At 57.3% G+C, this 24,612-nt stretch overlaps 1 protein-coding gene across 2 annotated transcripts in view; it reads left to right on the top strand.

Annotated features, from left to right (window-relative positions):
• Positions 1-10: 10 nt before the first annotated feature.
• The window catches only part of LOC140405453 (cytoplasmic dynein 1 intermediate chain 2-like), a 190,159-nt gene continuing 165,557 nt past the window's right edge, over positions 11-24,612 (top strand). Inside the window, exon 1 of one of the 2 annotated variants that reach the window (XM_072493884.1) lies at positions 11-190. The gene's annotated coding sequence lies outside the window, so the exon portion shown is untranslated. The remainder of the gene's footprint in view (positions 191-24,612) is intronic. The other variant, XM_072493885.1, reaches the window with a different exon arrangement.

The raw sequence follows: 24,612 nt of genomic DNA, 5'->3' as shown, positions 1-24,612 counted from the left end.
CCTCTCCCTCACAAAATGGTGTCTGTTGAGGCAGTTTGGATCTTTTCTCACTGTTTATTTGTGAAGTATTTAGCGTGCATTTGCCAAGTTTGAGAGGGGGGCAGGAGCGGCGCCGGCGTCCCCTCCTGGACACGGCCATCTTGCTGCTGCAACCGGAAGTTCCCCTTTGCCGGAGCTGCCGCCGTTTGAGGTAAGAAATAAACCCGTTCATTCACTTCAAAATGTTTCATTCCTAGATTCCTCCTTTCTAACTTTGGTCTTTTATTATTTATTAAGTAGACTTTACACATCATCTAAATTACATCCCTCACAACGTTTCCCTTGCGAAACAGTTAAAGCAGTTCGATTGGAATATCGCACTAATTTTGTAGAATTATTTATTACTGTACAATATCAAATATGATGTTGCTCCCTGATCTCTGCTGGACCCGTTACACTTTCCATACAATTTTGCAACATTACTGATGTTTTATTATCAATCGCACTGTCAGAGGGCCAGTACTGAGGGAGTGCCGCACTGTCAGAGGGTCAGTACTGAGGGAGTGCTGCACTGTCAGAGGGTCAGTACTGAGGGAGTGCCGCACTGTCAGAGGGTCAGTACTGAGGGAGTGCTGCACTGTCAGAGGGTCAGTACTGAGGGAGTGCTGCACTGTCAGAGGATCAGTACTGAGGGAGAGCTGCACTGTCAGAGGGTCAGTGCTGAGGGAGTGCTGCACTGTCAGAGGATCAGTACTGAGGGAGAGCTGCACTGTCAGAGGGTCAGTACTGAGGGAGTGCTGCACTGTCACAGGGTCAGTACTGAGGGAGCGCTGCACTGTCAGAGGGCCAGTACTGAGGGAGTGCTGCACTGTCAGAGGATCAGTACTGAGGGAGAGCTGCACTGTCAGAGGGTCAGTACTGAGGGAGTGCTGCACTGTCACAGGGTCAGTACTGAGGGAGCGCTGCACTGTCAGAGGGCCAGTACTGAGGGAGTGCTGCACTGTCAGAGGGTCAGTACTGAGGGTGTGCTGCACTGTCAGAGGGTCAGTACTGAGGGAGTGCCGCACTGTCAGAGGGCCAGTACTGAGGGAGTGCTGCACTGTCAGAGGGTCAGTACTGAGGGAGTGCTGCACTGTCAGAGGCTCAGTACTGAGGGTGTGCTGCACTGTCAGAGGGTCAGTACTGAGGGAGTGCCGCACTGTCAGAGGGTCAGTACTGAGGGAGTGCTGCACTGTCAGAGGGTCAGTACTGAGGGAGTGCTGCACTGTCAGAGGGTCAGTACTGAGGGAGTGCTGCACTGTCAGAGGGTCAGTACTGAGGGAGTGCTGCACTGTCAGAGGGTCAGTACTGAGGGAGTGCTGCACTGTCAGAGGGTCAGTGCTGAGGGTGTGCCGCACTGTCAGAGGGTCAGTACTGAGGGAGTGCCGCACTGTCAGAGGGTCAGTACTGAGGGAGTGCCGCACTGTCAGAGGGTCGGTACTGAGGGAGTGCAGCACTGTCAGAGGGTCAGTACTGAGGGAGTACTGCACTGTCAGAGGGTCAGTACTGAGGGAGTGCTGCACTGTCAGAGGGTCAGTACTGAGGGAGTGCTGCACTGTCAGAGGGTCAGTACTGAGGGAGCGCTGCACTGTCAGAGGGTCAGTACTGAGGGAGTACTGCACTGTCAGAGGGTCAGTACTGAGGGAGTGCTGCACTGTCAGAGGGTCAGTACTGAGGGAGTGCTGCACTGTCAGAGGGTCAGTACTGAGGGAGTGCTGCACTGTCAGAGGGTCAGTGCTGAGGGTGTGCCGCACTGTCAGAGGGTCAGTACTGAGGGAGTGCCGCACTGTCAGAGGGTCAGTACTGAGGGAGTGCCGCACTGTCAGAGGGTCGGTACTGAGGGAGTGCAGCACTGTCAGAGGGTCAGTACTGAGGGAGTACTGCACTGTCAGAGGGTCAGTACTGAGGGAGTGCTGCACTGTCAGAGGGTCAGTACTGAGGGAGCGCTGCACTGTCAGAGGGTCAGTACTGAGGGAGTACTGCACTGTCAGAGGGTCAGTACTGAGGGAGTGCCGCACTGTCAGAGGGTCAGTACTGAGGGAGTGCCGCACTGTCAGAGGGTCAGTACTGAGGGAGTGCCGCACTGTCGGAGGGTCAGTACTGAGGGAGTGCCGCACTGTCAGAGGGTCAGTACTGAGGGAGTGCCGCACTGTCAGAGGGTCAGTACTGAGGGAGTGCTGCACTGTCAGAGGGTCAGTACTGAGGGAGTGCTGCACTGTCAGAGGGTCAGTACTGAGGGAGTGCTGCACTGTCAGAGGGTCAGTACTGAGGGAGTGCTGCACTGTCAGAGGGTCAGTACTGAGGGAGTGCTGCACTGTCAGAGGGTCAGTACTGAGGAAGTGCTGCACTGTCAGAGGGTCAGTACTGAGGGAGTGCCGCACTGTCAGAGGGTCAGTACTGAGGGAGTGCCGCACTGTCAGAGGGTCAGTACTGAGGGCGTGCCGCACTGTCAGAGGGTCAGTACTGAGGGAGTGCCGCACTGTCAGAGGGTCAGTACTGAGGGCGTGCCGCACTGTCAGAGGGTCAGTACTGAGGGAGTGCCGCACTGTCAGAGGGTCAGTACTGAGGGAGTGCTGCACTGTCAGAGGGTCAGTACTGAGGGAATGCCGCACTGTCAGAGGGTCAGTACTGAGGGAGTGCAGCACTGTCAGAGGGTCAGTACTGAGGGAGTGCTGCACTGTCAGAGGGTCATTACTGAGGGAGTGCTGCACTGTCAGAGGGTCAGTACTGAGGGAGTGCTGCACTGTCAGAGGGTCAGTACTGAGGGAGTGCTGCACTGTCAGAGGGCCAGTACTGAGGGAGCGCTGCACTGTCAGAGGGTCAGTACTGAGGGAGTGCTGCACTGTCAGAGGGTCAGTACTGAGGGAGTGCTGCACTGTCAGAGGGTCAGTACTGAGGGAGTGCTGCACTGTCAGAGGGTCAGTACTGAGGGAGTGCTGCACTGTCAGAGGGTCAGTACTGAGGGAGTGCTGCACTGTCAGAGAGTCAGTACTGAGGGAGTGCTGCACTGTCAGAGGGTCAGCACTGAGGGAGTACTGCACTGTCAGAGGGTCAGTACTGAGGGAGCGCCGCACTGTCAGAGTGACAGTACTGAGAGAGTGCCGCACTGTCAGAGGGTCAGTACTGAGGGAGTGCTGCACTGTCAGAGAGTCAGTACTGAGGGAGTGCTGCACTGTCAGAGGGTCAGCACTGAGGGAGTGCTGCACTGTCAGAGGGTCAGTACTGAGGGAGCGCCGCACTGTCAGAGTGACAGTACTGAGAGAGTGCCGCACTGTCAGAGGGTCAGTACTGAGGGAGTGCTGCACTGTCAGAGGGTCAGCACTGAGGGAGTGCCGCACTGTCAGAGGGTCAGTGCTGAGGGAGCGCTGCACTGTCAGAGGGTCAGTACTGAGGGAGTGCCGCACTGTCAGAGGGTCAGTACTGAGGGAGTGCTGCACTGTCAGAGGGTCAGTACTGAGGGAGTGCTGCACTGTCAGAGGGTCAGCACTGAGGGAGTGCTGCACTGTCAGAGGGTCAGTACTGAGGGAGCGCCGCACTGTCAGAGTGACAGTACTGAGAGAGTGCCGCACTGTCAGAGGATCAGTACTGAGGGAGTGCCGCACTGTCAGAGGGTCAGTACTGAGGGAGCGCTGCACTGTCAGAGGGTCAGTACTGAAGGAGTGCCGCACTGTCAGAGGGTCAGTACTGAGGGAGTGCCGCACTGTCAGAGGGTCAGTACTGAGGGAGTGCCGCACTGTCAGAGGGTCAGTACTGAGGGAGCGCCGCACTGTCAGAGGGTCAGTACCGAGGGAGTGCTGCACTGTCAGAGGGTCAGTACTGAGGGAGTGCTGCACTGTCAGAGGGTCAGTACTGAGGGAGTGCTGCACTGTCAGAGGGTCAGTACTGAGGGAGCGCCGCACTGTCAGAGGGTCAGTACTGAGGGAGTGCTGCACTGTCAGAGGGTCAGTACTGAGGGAGTGCTGCACTGTCACAGGGTCAGTACTGAGGGAGTGCCGCACTGTCAGAGGGTCAGTACTGAGGGAGTGCCGCACTGTCAGAGGGTCAGTACTGAGGGAGTGCTGCACTGTCAGAGGGTCAGTACTGAGGGAGTGCTGCACTGTCACAGGGTCAGTACTGAGGGAGTGCCGCACTGTCAGAGGGTCAGTACTGAGGGAGTGCTGCACTGTCAGAGGGTCAGTACTGAGGGAGTGCTGCACTGTTAGAGGGTCAGTACTGAGGGAGTGCTGCACTGCCAGAGCGTCAGTACAGAGGGAGTGCCGCACTGTCAGAGGGTCAGTACTGAGGGAGTGCTGCACTGTCAGAGGGTCAGTACTGAGGGAGTGCCGCACTGTCAGAGGGTCAGTACTGAGGGAGTGCTGCACTGCCAGAGCGTCAGTACAGAGGGAGTGCCGCACTGTCAGAGGGTCAGTACTGAGGGAGCGTCGCACTGTCAGAGGGTCAGTACTGAGGGAGTGCTGCACTGCCAGAGGGTCAGTACTGAGGGAGTGCTGCACTGTCAGAGGGTCAGTGCTGAGGGAGTGCTGCACTGTCAGAGGGTCAGTACTGAGGGAGTGCTGCACTGTCAGAGGGTCAGTACTGAGGGAGTGCTGCACTGCCAGGGGGTCAGTACTGAGGGAGTGCTGCACTGTCAGAGGGTCAGTACTGAGGGAGTGCCGCACTGTCAGAGGGTCAGTACTGAGGGAGTGCTGCACTGCCAGGGGGTCAGTACTGAGGGAGTGCTGCACTGTCAGAGGGTCAGTACTGAGGGAGTGCTGCACTGTCAGAGGGTCAGTACTGAGGGAGTGCCGCACTGTCAGAGGGTCAGTACTGAGGGAGCACTGCACTGTCAGAGGGTCAGTACTGAGGGAGTGCCGCACTGTCAGAGGGTCAGTACTGAGAGAGTGCTGCACTGTCAGAGGCTCAGTACTGAGGGAGTGCTGCACTGTCAGAGGGTCAGTACTGAGGGAGTGCTGCACTGACAGAGGGTCAGTACTGAGGGAGCGCTGCACTGTCAGAGGGTCTGTACTGAGGGAGTGCTGCACTGCCAGGGGGTCAGTACTGAGGGAGTGCTGCACTGTCAGAGGGTCAGTACTGAGGGAGTGCCGCACTGTCAGAGGGTCAGTACTGAGGGAGCGCTGCACTGTCAGAGGGTCAGTACTGAGGGAGTGCCGCACTGTCAGAGGGTCAGTACTGAGAGAGTGCTGCACTGTCAGAGGCTCAGTACTGAGGGAGTGCTGCACTGTCAGAGGGTCAGTACTGAGGGAGTGCTGCACTGACAGAGGGTCAGTACTGAGGGAGTGCTGCACTGACAGAGGGTCAGTACTGACGGAGTGCTGCACTGTCAGAGGGTCAGTACTGAGGGAGTGCTGCACTGTCAGAGGGTCAGTACTGATGGAGTGCTGCACTGTCAGAGGGTCAGAACTGAGGGAGTGCCGCACTGTCAGAGGGTCAGTACTGAGGGAGTGCCACACTGTCAGAGGGTCAGGACTGAAGGAGTGCCGCACTGTCAGAGGGTCAGTACTGAGGGAGTGCTGCACTGTCAGAGGGTCAGTACTGAGGGAGTGCCGCACTGTCAGAGGGTCAGTACTGAGGGAGTGACGCACTGTCAGAGGGTCAGTACTGAGGGAGTGCTGCACTGTCAGAGGGTCAGTACTGAGGGAGCGCCGCACTGTCAGAGGGTCAGTACTGAGGGAGAGCCGCACTGTCAGAGGGTCAGTACTTAGGGCGTGCCGCACTGTCAGAGGGTCAGTCCTGAGGGAGTGCCGCACTGTCAGAGGGTCAATACTGAGGGAGCGCCGCACTGTCAGAGGGTCAGTACTGAGGGAGTGCAGCACTGTCAGAGGGTCAGTACTGAGGGAGTGCTGCACTGTCAGAGGGTCAGTCCTGAGGGAGTGCTGCACTGTCAGAGGGTCAGTACTGAGGGAGTGAAGCACTGTCAGAGGGTCAGTACTGAGGGAGTGCTGCACTGTCAGACGGTCAGTATTGAGGGAGTGCTGCACTGTCAGAGGGTCAGTACTGAGGGAGTGCTGCACTGTCAGAGGGTCAGTACTGAGGGAGTGCTGCACTGTCAGAGAGTAAGTACTGAGGGAGTGCTACACTGTCAGAGGGTCAGTACTGACGGAGTCCTGCACTGTCAGAGGGTCAGTACTGAGGGAGTGCTGCAGTGTCAGAGGGTCAGTACTGAGGGAGTGCTGCACTGTCAGAGTGAGTACTGAGGGAGTGCCGCACTGTCAGAGGGTCAGTACTGAGGGACTGCTGCACTGTCAGAGGGTCTGTACTGAGGGAGCGCTGCACTGTCAGAGGGTCAGTACTGGGGGAGTGCTGCACTGTCAGAGGATCAGTACTGAGGGACTGCTGCACTGTCAGAGGGTCAGTGCTGAGGGTGTGCCGCACTGTCAGAGGGTCAGTACTGAGGGAGTGCTGCACTGTCAGAGGGTCAGTACTGAGGGAGTGCTGCACTGTCACAGGGTCAGTACTGAGGCTGTGCTGTACTGTCAGAGAGTCAGTACTGAGAGAGTGCCGCACTGTCAGAGGGTCAGTACTGACGGAGTGCTGCACTGTCAGAGGCTCAGTACTGAGGGAGTGCCGCACTGTCAGATGGTCAGTACTGAGGGAGCGCCGCACTGTCAGAGGGTTAGTACTGAGGGAGTGCTGCACTGTCAGAGGGTCAGTACTGAGGGAGTGCTGCACTGTCAGAGGGTCAGTACTGAGGGAGCGTTGCACAGTCAGAGGGTCAGTACTGAGGGAGCGTTGCACAGTCAGAGGGTCAGTACTGAGGGAGTGCTGCATTGTCAGAGGGTCAGTACTGAGGGAGTGCTGCACTGTCTGAGGGTCAGTATTGAGGGAGTGCTGCACTGTCAGAGGGTCAGTACTGAGGGAGTACTGCACTGTCAGAGGGTCAGTACTGACGGAGTCCTGCACTGTCAGAGGTTCAGTACTGAGGGAGTGCTGCACTGTCAGAGGGTCAGTACTGAGGGAGCGTTGCACAGTCAGAGGGTCAGCACTGAGGGAGTGCCGCACTGTCAGAGGGTCAGTGCTGAGGGAGTGCTGCACTGTCAGAGGGTCAGTACTGAGGGACTGCTGCACTGTCAGGGGGTCAGTGCTGAGGGAGTGCTGCACTGTCAGAGGGTCAGTACTGAGGGAGTGCCGCACTGTCAGAGGGTCGGTACTGAGGGAGTGCCGCACAGCCAGAGGGTCAGTCCTGAGGGAGTGCCGCACTGTCAGAGGGTCAGTACTGAGGGAGCGCCGCACTGTCAGAGCGTCAGTACTGAGGGAGTGCCGCACTGGCAGAGGGTCAGTACTGAGGGACTGCTGCACTGTCAGAGGGTCAGTGCTGAGGGAGTGCTGCACTGTCGGAGGGTCAGTACTGAGGGAGTGCTGCACTGTCGGAGGGTCAGTACTGAGGGAGTGCTGCACTGTCGGAGGGTCAGTACTGAGGGAGTGCCACACTGTCAGAGGGTCAGTACTGAGGGAGTGCCGCACTGTCAGAGGGTCAGTACTGAGGGAGTGCCACACTGTCAGAGGGTCAGTACTGAGGGAGTGCCGCACTGTCAGAGGGTCAGTGCTGAGGTAGTGCTGCACTGTCAGAGGATCAGTACTGAGGGAGTGCTGCACTGTCAGAGGGTCAGTACTGAGGGTGTGCCGCACTGTCAGAGGGTCAGTACTGAGGGAGTGCTGCACTGTGGGAGGGTCAGTACTGAGGGAGTGCCGCACTGTCAGAGGGTCTGTACTGAGGGAGCGCTGCACTGTCAGAGGGTCAGTACTGAGGGAGTGCCGCACTGTCAGAGGGTCAGTACTGAGGGAGTGCTGCACTGCCAGGGGGTCAGTACTGAGGGAGTGCTGCACTGTCAGAGGGTCAGTACTGAGGGAGTGCCGCACTGTCAGAGGGTCAGTACTGAGGGAGTGCTGCACTGCCAGGGGGTCAGTACTGAGGGAGTGCTGCACTGTCAGAGGGTCAGTACTGAGGGAGCGCTGCACTGTCAGAGGGTCAGTACTGAGGGAGTGCCGCACTGTCAGAGGGTCAGTACTGAGGGAGCACTGCACTGTCAGAGGGTCAGTACTGAGGGAGTGCCACACTGTCAGAGGGTCAGTACTGAGAGAGTGCTGCACTGTCAGAGGCTCAGTACTGAGGGAGTGCTGCACTGTCAGAGGGTCAGTACTGAGGGAGTGCTGCACTGACAGAGGGTCAGTACTGAGGGAGCACTGCACTGTCAGAGGGTCTGTACTGAGGGAGTGCTGCACTGCCAGGGGGTCAGTACTGAGGGAGTGCTGCACTGTCAGAGGGTCAGTACTGAGGGAGTGCCGCACTGTCAGAGGGTCAGTACTGAGGGAGCGCCGCACTGTCAGAGGGTCAGTACTGAGAGAGTGCCGCACTGTCAGAGGCTCAGTACTGAGGGAGTGCTGCACTGTCAGAGGGTCAGTACTGAGGGAGTGCTGCACTGTCAGAGGGTCAGTACTGAGGGAGTGCCGCACTGTCAGAGGGTCAGTACTGAGGGAGCGCCGCACTGTCAGAGGGTCAGTACTGAGGGAGTGCCGCACTGTCAGAGGGTCAGTACTGAGAGAGTGCTGCACTGTCAGAGGCTCAGTACTGAGGGAGTGCTGCACTGTCAGAGGGTCAGTACTGAGGGAGTGCTGCACTGTCAGAGGGTCAGAACTGAGGGAGTGCCGCACTGTCAGAGGGTCAGTACTGAGGGAGTGCCGCACTGTCAGAGGGTCAGTACTGAGAGAGTGCTGCACTGTCAGAGGCTCAGTACTGAGGGAGTGCTGCACTGTCAGAGGGTCAGTACTGAGGGAGTGCTGCACTGTCAGAGGGTCAGAACTGAGGGAGTGCCGCACTGTCAGAGGGTCAGTACTGAGGGAGTGCCACACTGTCAGAGGGTCAGTACTGAGGGAGTGCTGCACTGTCAGAGGGTCAGTACTGAGGGAGTGCCGCACTGTCAGAGGGTCAGTACTGAGGGAGTGCTGCACTGTCAGAGGGTCAGTACTGAGGGAGTGCTGCACTGTCAGAGGGTCAGTACTGATGGAGTGCTGCACTGTCACAGTGTCAGTACTGAGGGAGCGCCGCACTGTCAGAGGGTCAGTACTGAGGGAGTGCTGCACTGTCAGAGGGTCAGTACTGAGGGAGTGTCGCACTGTCAGAGGGTCAGTACTGAGGGAGTGCTGCACTGTCAGAGGGTCAGTACTGAGGGAGTGCTGCACTGTCAGAGGGTCAGTACTGAGGGAGTGCTGCACTGTCAGAGGGTCAGTACTGAGGGAGTGCTGCACTGTCAGAGGGTCAGTACTGAGGGAGTGCTGCACTGTCAGAGGGTCAGTACTGAGGGAGTGCTGCATTGTCAGAGAGTCAGTACTGAGGGAGTGCCGCACTGTCAGAGGGTCAGTACTGAGGGAGTGCCGCACTGTCAGAGGGTCAGTACTGAGGGAGTGCCGCACTGTCAGAGGGTCAGTACTGAGGGAGTGCTGCACTGTCAGAGGGTCAGTACTGAGGGAGTGCTGCACTGTCAGAGGGTCAGTACTGAGGGAGTGCTGCACTGTCAGAGGGTCAGTACTGAGGGAGTGCTGCATTGTCAGAGGGTCAGTACTGAGGGAGTGCCGCACTTTCAGAGGGTCAGTACTGAGGGAGTGCCGCACTGTCAGAGGGTCAGTACTGAGGGAGTGCCGCACTGTCAGAGGGTCAGTACTGAGGGAGTGCCGCACTGTCAGAGGGTCAGTACTGAGGGAGCGCTGCACTGTCAGAGGGTCAGTACTGAGGGAGTGAAGCACTGTCAGAGGGTCAGTACTGAGGGAGTGCTGCACTGTCAGAGGGTCAGTATTGAGGGAGTGCTGCACTGTCAGAGGGTCAGTGCTGAGGGAGTGCTGCACTGTCAGAGAGTCAGTACTGAGGGAGTGCTACACTGTCAGAGGGTCAATACTGACGGAGTCCTGCACTGTCAGAGGGTCAGTATTGAGGGAGTGCTGCACTGTCAGAGGGTCAGTGCTGAGGGAGTGCTGCACTGTCAGAGGGTCAGTACTGAGGGAGTGCTGCACTGTCAGAGAGTCAGTACTGAGGGAGTGCTACACTGTCAGAGGGTCAATACTGACGGAGTCCTGCACTGTCAGAGGGTCAGTATTGAGGGAGTGCTGCACTGTCAGAGGGTCAGTGCTGAGGGAGTGCTGCACTGTCAGAGGGTCAGTACTGAGGGAGTGCTGCACTGTCAGAGGGTCAGTACTGAGGGAGCGTTGCACAGTCAGAGGGTCAGTACTGAGGGAGCGTTGCACAGTCAGAGGGTCAGGACTGAGGGAGTGCTGCATTGTCAGAGGGTCAGTACTGAGGGAGTGCTGCACTGTCTGAGGGTCAGTATTGAGGGAGTGCTGCACTGTCAGAGGGTCAGTACTGAGGGAGTACTGCACTGTCAGAGGGTCAGTACTGACGGAGTCCTGCACTGTCAGAGGTTCAGTACTGAGGGAGTGCTGCACTGTCAGAGGGTCAGTACTGAGGGAGCGTTGCACAGTCAGAGGGTCAGCACTGAGGGAGTGCCGCACTGTCAGAGGGTCAGTGCTGAGGGAGTGCTGCACTGTCAGAGGGTCAGTACTGAGGGACTGCTGCACTGTCAGGGGGTCAGTGCTGAGGGAGTGCTGCACTGTCAGAGGGTCAGTACTGAGGGAGTGCCGCACTGTCAGAGGGTCGGTACTGAGGGAGTGCCGCACAGCCAGAGGGTCAGTCCTGAGGGAGTGCCGCACTGTCAGAGGGTCAGTACTGAGGGAGCGCCGCACTGTCAGAGCGTCAGTACTGAGGGAGTGCCGCACTGGCAGAGGGTCAGTACTGAGGGACTGCTGCACTGTCAGAGGGTCAGTGCTGAGGGAGTGCTGCACTGTCGGAGGGTCAGTACTGAGGGAGTGCTGCACTGTCGGAGGGTCAGTACTGAGGGAGTGCTGCACTGTCGGAGGGTCAGTACTGAGGGAGTGCCACACTGTCAGAGGGTCAGTACTGAGGGAGTGCCGCACTGTCAGAGGGTCAGTACTGAGGGAGTGCCACACTGTCAGAGGATCAGTACTGAGGGAGTGCTGCACTGTCAGAGGGTCAGTACTGAGGGTGTGCCGCACTGTCAGAGGGTCAGTACTGAGGGAGTGCTGCACTGTGGGAGGGTCAGTACTGAGGGAGTGCCGCACTGTCAGAGGGTCTGTACTGAGGGAGCGCTGCACTGTCAGAGGGTCAGTACTGAGGGAGTGCCGCACTGTCAGAGGGTCAGTACTGAGGGAGTGCTGCACTGTCAGAGGGTCAGTACTGAGGGAGTGCTGCACTGCCAGGGGGTCAGTACTGAGGGAGTGCTGCACTGTCAGAGGGTCAGTACTGAGGGAGTGCCGCACTGTCAGAGGGTCAGTACTGAGGGAGTGCTGCACTGCCAGGGGGTCAGTACTGAGGGAGTGCTGCACTGTCAGAGGGTCAGTACTGAGGGAGCGCTGCACTGTCAGAGGGTCAGTACTGAGGGAGTGCCGCACTGTCAGAGGGTCAGTACTGAGGGAGCACTGCACTGTCAGAGGGTCAGTACTGAGGGAGTGCCACACTGTCAGAGGGTCAGTACTGAGAGAGTGCTGCACTGTCAGAGGCTCAGTACTGAGGGAGTGCTGCACTGTCAGAGGGTCAGTACTGAGGGAGTGCTGCACTGACAGAGGGTCAGTACTGAGGGAGCACTGCACTGTCAGAGGGTCTGTACTGAGGGAGTGCTGCACTGCCAGGGGGTCAGTACTGAGGGAGTGCTGCACTGTCAGAGGGTCAGTACTGAGGGAGTGCCGCACTGTCAGAGGGTCAGTACTGAGGGAGCGCCGCACTGTCAGAGGGTCAGTACTGAGAGAGTGCCGCACTGTCAGAGGCTCAGTACTGAGGGAGTGCTGCACTGTCAGAGGGTCAGTACTGAGGGAGTGCTGCACTGTCAGAGGGTCAGTACTGAGGGAGTGCCGCACTGTCAGAGGGTCAGTACTGAGGGAGCGCCGCACTGTCAGAGGGTCAGTACTGAGGGAGTGCCGCACTGTCAGAGGGTCAGTACTGAGAGAGTGCTGCACTGTCAGAGGCTCAGTACTGAGGGAGTGCTGCACTGTCAGAGGGTCAGTACTGAGGGAGTGCTGCACTGTCAGAGGGTCAGAACTGAGGGAGTGCCGCACTGTCAGAGGGTCAGTACTGAGGGAGTGCCGCACTGTCAGAGGGTCAGTACTGAGAGAGTGCTGCACTGTCAGAGGCTCAGTACTGAGGGAGTGCTGCACTGTCAGAGGGTCAGTACTGAGGGAGTGCTGCACTGTCAGAGGGTCAGAACTGAGGGAGTGCCGCACTGTCAGAGGGTCAGTACTGAGGGAGTGCCACACTGTCAGAGGGTCAGTACTGAGGGAGTGCTGCACTGTCAGAGGGTCAGTACTGAGGGAGTGCCGCACTGTCAGAGGGTCAGTACTGAGGGAGTGCTGCACTGTCAGAGGGTCAGTACTGAGGGAGTGCTGCACTGTCAGAGGGTCAGTACTGATGGAGTGCTGCACTGTCACAGTGTCAGTACTGAGGGAGCGCCGCACTGTCAGAGGGTCAGTACTGAGGGAGTGCTGCACTGTCAGAGGGTCAGTACTGAGGGAGTGTCGCACTGTCAGAGGGTCAGTACTGAGGGAGTGCTGCACTGTCAGAGGGTCAGTACTGAGGGAGTGCTGCACTGTCAGAGGGTCAGTACTGAGGGAGTGCTGCACTGTCAGAGGGTCAGTACTGAGGGAGTGCTGCACTGTCAGAGGGTCAGTACTGAGGGAGTGCTGCACTGTCAGAGGGTCAGTACTGAGGGAGTGCTGCATTGTCAGAGAGTCAGTACTGAGGGAGTGCCGCACTGTCAGAGGGTCAGTACTGAGGGAGTGCCGCACTGTCAGAGGGTCAGTACTGAGGGAGTGCCGCACTGTCAGAGGGTCAGTACTGAGGGAGTGCTGCACTGTCAGAGGGTCAGTACTGAGGGAGTGCTGCACTGTCAGAGGGTCAGTACTGAGGGAGTGCTGCACTGTCAGAGGGTCAGTACTGAGGGAGTGCTGCATTGTCAGAGGGTCAGTACTGAGGGAGTGCCGCACTTTCAGAGGGTCAGTACTGAGGGAGTGCCGCACTGTCAGAGGGTCAGTACTGAGGGAGTGCCGCACTGTCAGAGGGTCAGTACTGAGGGAGTGCCGCACTGTCAGAGGGTCAGTACTGAGGGAGCGCTGCACTGTCAGAGGGTCAGTACTGAGGGAGTGAAGCACTGTCAGAGGGTCAGTACTGAGGGAGTGCTGCACTGTCAGAGGGTCAGTATTGAGGGAGTGCTGCACTGTCAGAGGGTCAGTGCTGAGGGAGTGCTGCACTGTCAGAGGGTCAGTACTGAGGGAGTGCTGCACTGTCAGAGAGTCAGTACTGAGGGAGTGCTACACTGTCAGAGGGTCAATACTGACGGAGTCCTGCACTGTCAGAGGGTCAGTACTGAGGGAGTGCTGCAGTGTCAGAGGGTCAGTACTGAGGGAGTGCTGCACTGTCAGAGGGTCAGTACTGAGGGAGCGTTGCACAGTCAGAGGGTCAGTACTGAGGGAGTGTTGCACTGTCAGAGTGAGTACTGAGGGAGTGCCGCACTGTCAGAGGGTCAGTACTGAGGGTGTGCCGCACTGTCAGAGGGTCAGTACTGAGGGAGTGCTGCACTGTCAGAGGGTCAGTACTGAGGGAGTGCTGCACTGTCACAGGGTCAGTACTGAGGCTGTGCTGTACTGTCAGAGAGTCAGTACTGAGAGAGTGCCGCACTGTCAGAGGGTCAGTACTGACGGAGTGCTGCACTGTCAGAGGCTCAGTACTGAGGGAGTGCCGCACTGTCAGAGGGTCAGTACTGAGGGAGCGCCGCACTGTCAGAGGGTCATTACTGAGGGAGTGCTGCACTGTCAGAGGGTCAGTACTGAGGGAGTGCTGCACTGTCAGAGGGTCAGTACTGAGGGAGCGTTGCACAGTCAGAGGGTCAGTACTGAGGGAGTGCTGCATTGTCAGAGGGTCAGTACTGAGGGAGTGCTGCACTGTCTGAGGGTCAGTATTGAGGGAGTACTGCACTGTCAGAGGGTCAGTACTGACGGAGTCCTGCACTGTCAGAGGTTCAGTACTGAGGGAGTGCTGCACTGTCAGAGGGTCAGTACTGAGGGAGCGTTGCACAGTCAGAGGGTCAGCACTGAGGGAGTGCTGCACTGTCAGAGTGAGTACTGAGGGAGTGCCACACTGTCAGAGGGTCAGTACTGAGGGAGTGCTGCACTGTCAGAGGGTCAGTGCTGAGGGAGTGCTGCACTGTCAGAGGGTCAGTACTGAGGGAGTGCTGCACTGTCAGAGTGAATACTGAGGGAGTGCCGCACTGTCAGAGGGTCAGTACTGAGGGACTGCTGCACTGTCAGAGTGAATACTGAGGGAGTGCTGCACTGTCAGAGGGTCAGTGTTGAGGGAGTGCTGCACTGTCAGAGGGTCAGTACTGAGGGAGTGCCGCACTGTCAGAGGGTCAGTACTGAGGGAGTGCCGCACTGTCAGAGGGTCAGTGCTGAGCGAGTGCTGCACTGTCAGAGGGTCAGTACTGAGGGACTGCTGCACTGTCAGGGGGTCAGTGCTGAGGGAGTGCTGCACTGTCAGAGGGTCAGTACTGAGGGAGTGCCGCACTGTCAGAGGGTCGGTACTGAGGGAGTGCCGCACTGTCAGAGGGTCGGTACTGAGGGAGTGCCGCACAGTCAGAGGGTCAGTCCTGAGGGAGTGCCGCACTGTCAGAGGGTCAGTACTGAGGGAGCGCCGCACTGTCAGAGCGTCAGTACTGAGGGAGTGCCGCACTGGCAGAGGGTCAGTACTGAGGGACTGCTGCACTGTCAGAGGGTCAGTGCTGAGGGAGTGCTGCACTGTCGGAGGGTCAGTACTGAGGGAGTGCTGCACTGTCGGAGGGTCAGTACTGAGGGAGTGCTGCACTGTCGGAGGGTCAGTACTGAGGGAGTGCCACACTGTCAGAGGGTCAGTACTGAGGGAGTGCCGCACTGTCAGAGGGTCAGTGCTGAGGTAGTGCTGCACTGTCCGAGGATCAGTACTGAGGGAGTGCTGCACTGTCAGAGGGTCAGTACTGAGGGTGTGCCGCACTGTCAGAGGGTCAGTACTGAGGGAGTGCTGCACTGTGGGAGGGTCAGTACTGAGGGAGTGCCGCACTGTCAGAGGGTCTGTACTGAGGGAGCGCTGCACTGTCAGAGGGTCAGTACTGAGGGAGTGCTGCACTGTCAGAGGGTCAGTACTGAGGGAGCGCCGCACTGTCAGAGGGTCAGTACTGAGGGAGAGCCGCACTGTCAGAGGGTCAGTACTGAGGGAGTGCTGCACTGTCAGAGGGTCAGTACTGAGAGAGCGCCGCACTGTCAGAGGGTCAGTACTGAGGGAGTGCTGCACTGTCAGAGGGTCAGTCCTGAGGGAGTGCCGCACTGTCAGAGGGTCAGTCCTGAGGGAGTGCCGCACTGTCAGAGGGTCAGTACTGAGGGAGCGCCGCACTGTCAGAGGGTCAGTACTGAGGGAGTGCTGCACTGTCAGAGGGTCAGTACTGAGGGCGTGCCGCACTGTCAGAGGGTCAGTCCTGAGGGAGTGCCGCACTGTCAGAGGGTCAATACTGAGGGTGCGCCGCACTGTCAGAGGGTCAGTACTGAGGGAGTGCAGCACTGTCAGAGGGTCAGTACTGAGGGAGTGCCACACTATCAGAGGGCCAGTACTGAGGGAGTGCCGCACTGTCAGAGGGTCAGTCCTGAGGGAGTGCTGCACTGTCAGAGGATCAGTACTTGGGGGAGTGCTGCACTGTCAGAGGGTCAGTACTGAGGGAGTGCTGCACTGTCAGAGGGTCAGTACTGAGGGAGTGCTGCACTGTCAGACGGTCAGTACTGAGGGAGCACCGCACTGTCAGAGGGTCAGTGCTGAGGGAGCGCCGCACTGTCAGAGGGTCAGTGCTGAGGGAGCGCCGCACGGTCAAGAGGGTCAGAACTGAAGGAGTGCTGCACTGTCAGAGGGTCAGTACTGAGGGAGTGCCGCACTGTCAGAGGGTCAGTACTGAGGGAGTGCGCACTGTCAGAGGGTCAGTACTGCGGGAGTGCCGCACTGTCAGAGGGTCAGTACTGAGGGAATGCCGCACAGTCAGAGGGTCAGTACTGAGGGAGTGCTGCACTGACAGAGGGTCAGTACTGAGGGAGCGCTGCACTGTCAGAGGGTCTGTACTGAGGGAGTGCTGCACTGCCAGGGGGTCAGTACTGAGGGAGTGCTGCACTGTCAGAGGGTCAGTACTGAGGGAGTGCCGCACTGTCAGTGGGTCAGTACTGAGGGAGCGCTGCACTGTCAGAGGGTCAGTACTGAGGGAGTGCCGCACTGTCAGAGGGTCAGTACTGAGAGAGTGCTGCACTGTCAGAGGCTCAGTACTGAGGGAGTGCTGCACTGTCAGAGGGTCAGTACTGAGGGAGTGCTGCACTGACAGAGGGTCAGTACTGAGGGAGTGCTGCACTGTCAGAGGGTCAGTACTGATGGAGTGCTGCACTGTCAGAGGGTCAGTACTGAGGGAGTGCTGCACTGTCAGAGGGTCAGTACTGAGGGAGTGCTGCACTGTCAGAGGGTCAGTACTGAGGGAGTGCTGCACTGTCAGAGGGTCAGTACTGAGGGAGTGCCGCACTGTCAGAGGGTCAGTACTGAGGGAGTGCCGCACTGTCAGAGGGTCAGTACTGAGGGAGTGCTGCACTGTCAGAGGGTCAGTACTGATGGAGTGCTGCACTGTCACAGTGTCAGTACTGAGGGAGTGCCGCACTGTCAGAGGGTCAGTACTGAGGGAGTGCTGCACTGTCAGAGGGTCAGTACTGAGGGAGTGTCGCACTGTCAGAGGGTCAGTACTGAGGGAGTGCCGCACTGTCAGAGGGTCAGTACTGAGGGAGTGACGCACTGTCAGAGGGTCAGTACTGAGGGAGTGCTGCACTGTCAGAGGGTCAGTACTGAGGGAGCGCCGCACTGTCAGAGGGTCAGTACTGAGGGAGAGCCGCACTGTCAGAGGGTCAGTACTTAGGGCGTGCCGCACTGTCAGAGGGTCAGTCCTGAGGGAGTGCCGCACTGTCAGAGGGTCAATACTGAGGGAGCGCCGCACTGTCAGAGGGTCAGTACTGAGGGAGTGCAGCACTGTCAGAGGGTCAGTACTGAGGGAGTGCTGCACTGTCAGAGGGTCAGTCCTGAGGGAGTGCTGCACTGTCAGAGGGTCAGTACTGAGGGAGTGAAGCACTGTCAGAGGGTCAGTACTGAGGGAGTGCTGCACTGTCAGACGGTCAGTATTGAGGGAGTGCTGCACTGTCAGAGGGTCAGTACTGAGGGAGTGCTGCACTGTCAGAGGGTCAGTACTGAGGGAGTGCTGCACTGTCAGAGAGTCAGTACTGAGGGAGTGCTACACTGTCAGAGGGTCAGTACTGACGGAGTCCTGCACTGTCAGAGGGTCAGTACTGAGGGAGTGCTGCAGTGTCAGAGGGTCAGTACTGAGGGAGTGCTGCACTGTCAGAGTGAGTACTGAGGGAGTGCCGCACTGTCAGAGGGTCAGTACTGAGGGACTGCTGCACTGTCAGAGGGTCTGTACTGAGGGAGCGCTGCACTGTCAGAGGGTCAGTACTGGGGGAGTGCTGCACTCTCAGAGGGTCAGCACTGAGGGAGTGCTGCACTGTCAGAGGATCAGTACTGAGGGAGTGCTGCACTGTCAGAGGGTCAGTACTGAGGGAGTGCTGCACTGTCAGAGGGTCAGTACTGAGGGAGTGCTGCACTGTCAGAGGGTCAGTACTGAGGGAGTGCTGCACTGTCAGAGGGTCAGTGCTGAGGGTGTGCCGCACTGTCAGAGGGTCAGTGCTGAGGGTGTGCCGCACTGTCAGAGGGTCAGTACTGAGGGAGTGCTGCACTGTCAGAGGGTCAGTACTGAGGGAGTGCTGCACTGTCACAGGGTCAGTACTGAGGCTGTGCTGTACTGTCAGAGAGTCAGTACTGAGAGAGTGCCGCACTGTCAGAGGGTCAGTACTGACGGAGTGCTGCACTGTCAGAGGCTCAGTACTGAGGGAGTGCCGCACTGTCAGATGGTCAGTACTGAGGGAGCGCCGCACTGTCAGAGGGTTAGTACTGAGGGAGTGCTGCACTGTCAGAGGGTCAGTACTGAGGGAGTGCTGCACTGTCAGAGGGTCAGTACTGAGGGAGCGTTGCACAGTCAGAGGGTCAGTACTGAGGGAGCGTTGCACAGTCAGAGGGTCAGTACTGAGGGAGTGCTGCATTGTCAGAGGGTCAGTACTGAGGGAGTGCTGCACTGTCTGAGGGTCAGTATTGAGGGAGTGCTGCACTGTCAGAGGGTCAGTACTGAGGGAGTACTGCACTGTCAGAGGGTCAGTACTGACGGAGTCCTGCACTGTCAGAGGTTCAGTACTGAGGGAGTGCTGCACTGTCAGAGGGTCAGTACTGAGGGAGCGTTGCACAGTCAGAGGGTCAACACTGAGGGAGTGCTGCACTGTCAGAGGGTCAGTACTGAGGGAGTGCCGCACTGTCAGAGGGTCAGTACTGAGGGACTGCTGCACTGTCAGAGGGTCAGTGCTGAGGGAGTGCTGCACTGTCAGAGGGTCAGTACTGAGGGAGTGCCGCACTGTCAGAGGGTCAGTACTGAGGGAGTGCCGCACTGTCAGAGGGTCAGTGCTGAGGGAGTGCTGCACTGTCAGAGGGTCAGTACTGAGGGACTGCTGCACTGTCAGGGGGTCAGTGCTGAGGGAGTGCCGCACTGTCAGAGGGTCAGTACTGAGGGAGTGCTGCACTGTCAGAGGGTCAGTACTGAGGGAGCGTTGCACAGTCAGAGGGTCAGTACTGAGGGAGTGCTGCATTGTCAGAGGGTCAGTATTGAGGGAGTGCTGCACTGTCTGAGGGTCAGTATTGAGGGAGTGCTGCACTGTCAGAGGGTCAGTACTGAGGGAGTACTGCACTGTCAGAGGGTCAGTACTGACGGAGTCCTGCACTGTCAGAGGTTCAGTACTGAGGGAGTGCTGCACTGTCAGAGGGTCAGTACTGAGGGAGCGTTGCACAGTCAGAGGGTCAGCACTGAGGGAGTGCTGCACTGTCAGAGTGAGTACTGAGGGAGTGCCACACTGTCAGAGGGTCAGTACTGAGGGAGTGCTGCACTGTCAGAGGGTCAGTGCTGAGGGTGTGCCGCACTGTCAGAGGGTCAGTACTGAGGGAGTGCTGCACTGTCAGAGGGTCAGTACTGAGGGAGTGCTGCACTGTCACAGGGTCAGTACTGAGGCTGTGCTGTACTGTCAGAGAGTCAGTACTGAGAGAGTGCCGCACTGTCAGAGGGTCAGTACTGACGGAGTGCTGCACTGTCAGAGGCTCAGTACTGAGGGAGTGCCGCACTGTCAGAGGGTCAGTACTGAGGGAGCGCCGCACTGTCAGAGGGTCAGTACTGAGGGAGTGCTGCACTGTCAGAGGGTCAGTACTGAGGGAGCGTTGCACAGTCAGAGGGTCAGTACTGAGGGAGTGCTGCATTGTCAGAGGGTCAGTATTGAGGGAGTGCTGCACTGTCTGAGGGTCAGTATTGAGGGAGTGCTGCACTGTCAGAGGGTCAGTACTGAGGGAGTACTGCACTGTCAGAGGGTCAGTACTGACGGAGTCCTGCACTGTCAGAGGTTCAGTACTGAGGGAGTGCTGCACTGTCAGAGGGTCAGTACTGAGGGAGCGTTGCACAGTCAGAGGGTCAGCACTGAGGGAGTGCTGCACTGTCAGAGTGAGTACTGAGGGAGTGCCACACTGTCAGAGGGTCAGTACTGAGGGAGTGCTGCACTGTCAGAGGGTCAGTGCTGAGGGAGTGCTGCACTGTCAGAGGGTCAGTACTGAGGGACTGCTGCACTGTCAGAGTGAATACTGAGGGAGTGCTGCACTGTCAGAGGGTCAGTGTTGAGGGAGTGCTGCACTGTCAGAGGGTCAGTACTGAGGGAGTGCCGCACTGTCAGAGGGTCAGTACTGAGGGAGTGCCGCACTGTCAGAGGGTCAGTGCTGAGGGAGTGCTGCACTGTCAGAGGGTCAGTACTGAGGGACTGCTGCACTGTCAGAGGGTCAGTGCTGAGGGAGTGCTGCACTGTCGGAGGGTCAGTACTGAGGGAGTGCTGCACTGTCGGAGGGTCAGTACTGAGGGAGTGCTGCACTGTCGGAGGGTCAGTACTGAGGGAGTGCCACACTGTCAGAGGGTCAGTACTGAGGGAGTGCCGCACTGTCAGAGGGTCAGTGCTGAGGTAGTGCTGCACTGTCCGAGGATCAGTACTGAGGGAGTGCTGCACTGTCAGAGGGTCAGTACTGAGGGTGTGCCGCACTGTCAGAGGGTCAGTACTGAGGGAGTGCTGCACTGTGGGAGGGTCAGTACTGAGGGAGTGCCGCACTGTCAGAGGGTCTGTACTGAGGGAGCGCTGCACTGTCAGAGGGTCAGTACTGAGGGAGTGCTGCACTGTCAGAGGGTCAGTACTGAGGGAGCGCCGCACTGTCAGAGGGTCAGTACTGAGGGAGAGCCGCACTGTCAGAGGGTCAGTACTGAGGGAGTGCTGCACTGTCAGAGGGTCAGTACTGAGAGAGCGCCGCACTGTCAGAGGGTCAGTACTGAGGGAGTGCTGCACTGTCAGAGGGTCAGTCCTGAGGGAGTGCCGCACTGTCAGAGGGTCAGTCCTGAGGGAGTGCCGCACTGTCAGAGGGTCAGTACTGAGGGAGCGCCGCACTGTCAGAGGGTCAGTACTGAGGGAGTGCTGCACTGTCAGAGGGTCAGTACTGAGGGCGTGCCGCACTGTCAGAGGGTCAGTCCTGAGGGAGTGCCGCACTGTCAGAGGGTCAATACTGAGGGTGCGCCGCACTGTCAGAGGGTCAGTACTGAGGGAGTGCAGCACTGTCAGAGGGTCAGTACTGAGGGAGTGCCACACTATCAGAGGGCCAGTACTGAGGGAGTGCCGCACTGTCAGAGGGTCAGTCCTGAGGGAGTGCTGCACTGTCAGAGGATCAGTACTTGGGGGAGTGCTGCACTGTCAGAGGGTCAGTACTGAGGGAGTGCTGCACTGTCAGAGGGTCAGTACTGAGGGACTGCTGCACTGTCAGAGGGTCAGCGCTGAGGTAGTGCTGCACTGTCAGAGGACAGTACCTGGGGAGTGCTGCACTGTCAGAGGGTCAGTACTGAGGGAGTGCTGCACTGTCAGAGGGTCAGTACTGAGGGAGTGCTGCACTGTCAGACGGTCAGTACTGAGGGAGCACCGCACTGTCAGAGGGTCAGTGCTGAGGGAGCGCCGCACTGTCAGAGGGTCAGTGCTGAGGGAGCGCCGCACGGTCAAGAGGGTCAGAACTGAAGGAGTGCTGCACTGTCAGAGGGTCAGTACTGAGGGAGTGCCGCACTGTCAGAGGGTCAGTACTGAGGGAGTGCGCACTGTCAGAGGGTCAGTACTGCGGGAGTGCCGCACTGTCAGAGGGTCAGTACTGAGGGAATGCCGCACAGTCAGAGGGTCAGTACTGAGGGAGCGCCGCACTGTCAGAGGGTCAGTACTGAGGGAGTGCTGCACTGTCAGAGGGTCAGTACTGAGGGAGTGCTGCACTGTCCGAGGGCCAGTACTGAGGGAGTGCCGCACTGTCAGAGGGTCAGTACTGAGGGAGTGCTGCACTGTCAGAGGGTCAGTACTGAGGGAGTGCCGCACTGTCAGAGGGTCAGTACTGAGGGAGCGCCGCACTGTCAGAGGGTCAGTACTGAGGGAGCGCCGCACTGTCAGAGGGTCAGTACTGAGGGAGTGCTGCACTGTCAGAGGGTCAGTACTGAGGGAGTGCTGCACTATCAGAGGGTCAGTGCTGAGGGAGTGCTGCACTGTCAGAGGGTCAGTACTGAGTGAGTGCTGCACTGTCAGAGGGTCAGTACTGAGGGAGTGCCGCACTGTCACAGGGTCAGTACTGAGGGAGCGCCGCACTGTCAGAGGGTCAGTACTGAGGGAGTCCCGCACTGTCAGAGGGTCAGTACTGAGGGAGTGCTGCACTGTCAGAGGGTCTGTCCTGAGGGAGTGGTGCACTGTCAGAGGGTCAATACTGAGGGAGTGCCGCACTGTCAGAGTGTCAGTACTGAGGGAGTGCTGCACTGTCAGAGGGTCAGTACTGAGGGAGTGCTGCACTGTCAGAGGGTCAGTACTGAGGAAGTGCCGCACTGTCAGAGGGTCAGTACTGAGGGAGTGCTGCACTGTCAGTGGGTCAGTACTGAGGGAGTGCTGCACTGTCAGAGGGTCAGTGTTGAGGGAGTGCCGCACTGTCAGATTAATCTAGGACAAAGGTTCGGCACAACATCGTGGGCCAAAGGGCCTGTTCTGTGCTGTATTTTCTATGTTCTATGTTAAACGTTTCTACAAATATATAGAACCAAAAAGAGTGGCTAAGTTAATCATACTTTATCATAGAATTTACAGTGCAGAAGGAGGCCATTCGGCCCATCTAGTCTGCACCGGCTCTTGGAAAGAGCACCCTACCCAAGGTCAACACCGCCACCCTATCCCCATAACCCAGTAACCCCACCCAGCACTAAGGGCAATTTTGGACACTAAGGACAATTTATCATGGCCAATCCACCTAACCTACACATCCTTGGACTGTGGGAGGAAACCGGAGCACCCGGAGGAAACCCACGCACACACAGGGAGGATGTGCAGACTCCGCACAGACAGTGACCCAAGCCGAAATCGAACCTGGGAACCTGGAGCTGTGAAGCAATTGTGCTATCCACAAGGCTACCATGCTGCCCCCAATAAATATTGGTCCTTTAGAGGATGAGAAGGGAGATTTAATAAGGGAGATGAGGAAATGGCTGAGGAACTGAACAGGTTATTTGGGTCGGTCTTCACAGTGGAAGACACAAATACCATGCCAGTGACTGATGGAAATGAGGCTATGATATGGAGGACCTTGAGACGATTGTTGTCACTAAGGAGGTAGTGATGGGCAAGCTAATGGGGCTAAAGGTAGACAAGTCTCCTGGCCCTGATGGAATGCATCCCAGGGTACTAAAAGAGATAGCTAGGGCAATTTCAAATGCACTCGTGATAATTTTTTCAAAAAAAGCAGGTAATTATAGGTCAGTTAGCTTAACTTTGGTGGTAGGGAAGATGCTGGAATCTATCAATAAGGAAGAAACAGCAAGACATCTGGATAGAAATTGTCCCATTGGACAGATGCAGCCTAGATTCATAAAGGGCAGGTCATAGATCATAGAATTTACAGTGCAGAAGGAGGCCATTCGGCCCATCGAGTCTGCACCGGCTCTTGGAAAGAGCACCCTACCCAAGTCCACACCTCCACCCTATCCCCATAACCCAGAAACCCCACCCAGCATTAAGGGCAATTTAGCATGGCCAATCCACCTAACCTGCACATCTTTGGACTGTGGGAGGAAACCGGAGCACCCGGAGGAAACCCACGCAGACACGGGGAGAACGTGCAAACTCCGCACAGACAGTGACCCAGCGGGGAATCGAACCTGGGACCCTGGAGCTGTGAAGCAATTGTGCTAACCACCATGCTACCGTGCTCCGTGCCTAACTAATTTAGTGGAATTTTTTGAGGACATTACCAGTGGATGTGGTATATCTGGATTTCCAGAAAGCCTTTGACAAGGTGCCACACAAAAGGTTGCTGCATGAGATGAAGATGCATGGCATTAAGGGGAAAGTAGTAGCATGGATAGAGGATTGGTTAATTAATAGAAAACAGAGAGTGGGGATTAATGGGTGTTTCTCTGGTTGGCAATCAGTTGCTAGTGGTGTCCCTCACGGATCAGTGTTGGGCCCACAATTGTTCATAATTTATATAGATGTTGGGGACCAAGTGCAAGGTGTCCAAGTTTGCAGCCGACACTAAGATGAGTGGTAAAGCAAAAAGTGCAGAGGATACAGGAAGTCTGCAGAAGGATTTGGTTAGTTTAAGTGAATGGGCTAGGGTCTGGCAGATGGAATACAATGTTGACAAATGTGAGGTTGTCCATTTTGCTGGGAATAACAGCAAAAGGGATTATTATTTAAATGATAAAATATTAAAACATGCTGCAGTGCAGAGGGACCTGGGTGTGCTAGTGCATGAGTCGCAAAAAGTTGGTTTAATGGTGCAACAGGTGATTGAGAAGGCGAATGGAGTTTTGTCCTTCATTGCTAGATGGATGGAGTTTAAGACTAGGGAGGTTATGCTGCAACTGTATTAGTTGTGAGGCCACACCTGGAGTATTATGTTCAGTTTTGGTCTCCTTACCTGAGAAAGGATGTACTGGCGCTGGAGGGTGTGCAGAGGAGATTCACTAGGTTAATCCCAGAGCTGAGGGGGTTGGATTACGAGGAGAGGTTGAGTAGACTGGGACTCTACTCGTTGGAATTTAGAAGGATGCAGTGGGATCTTACAGAAACATATAAAATTATGAAGAGAATAAATAGGATAGATCTGGGGAGGTTGTTTCCACTGGAGGGTGGAAGCAGAACTAGGGGGCATAGCCTCAAAGTAAGGGGAAGTAGATTTAGGACTGAGCTGAGGAGGAACTTCTTCACCCAAAGGGTTGTGAATCTATGGAATTCCTTGCCCAGTGAAGCAGTAGAGGCTCCTTC

This window comes from Scyliorhinus torazame, chromosome X (assembly GCF_047496885.1).
Source record: "Scyliorhinus torazame isolate Kashiwa2021f chromosome X, sScyTor2.1, whole genome shotgun sequence".
NCBI classification, from domain to species: domain Eukaryota; kingdom Metazoa; phylum Chordata; class Chondrichthyes; order Carcharhiniformes; family Scyliorhinidae; genus Scyliorhinus; species Scyliorhinus torazame.
The sequence above is the reverse complement of the archived record's forward strand: the minus strand, read 5'-3'. Positions and strand labels throughout refer to the sequence as shown.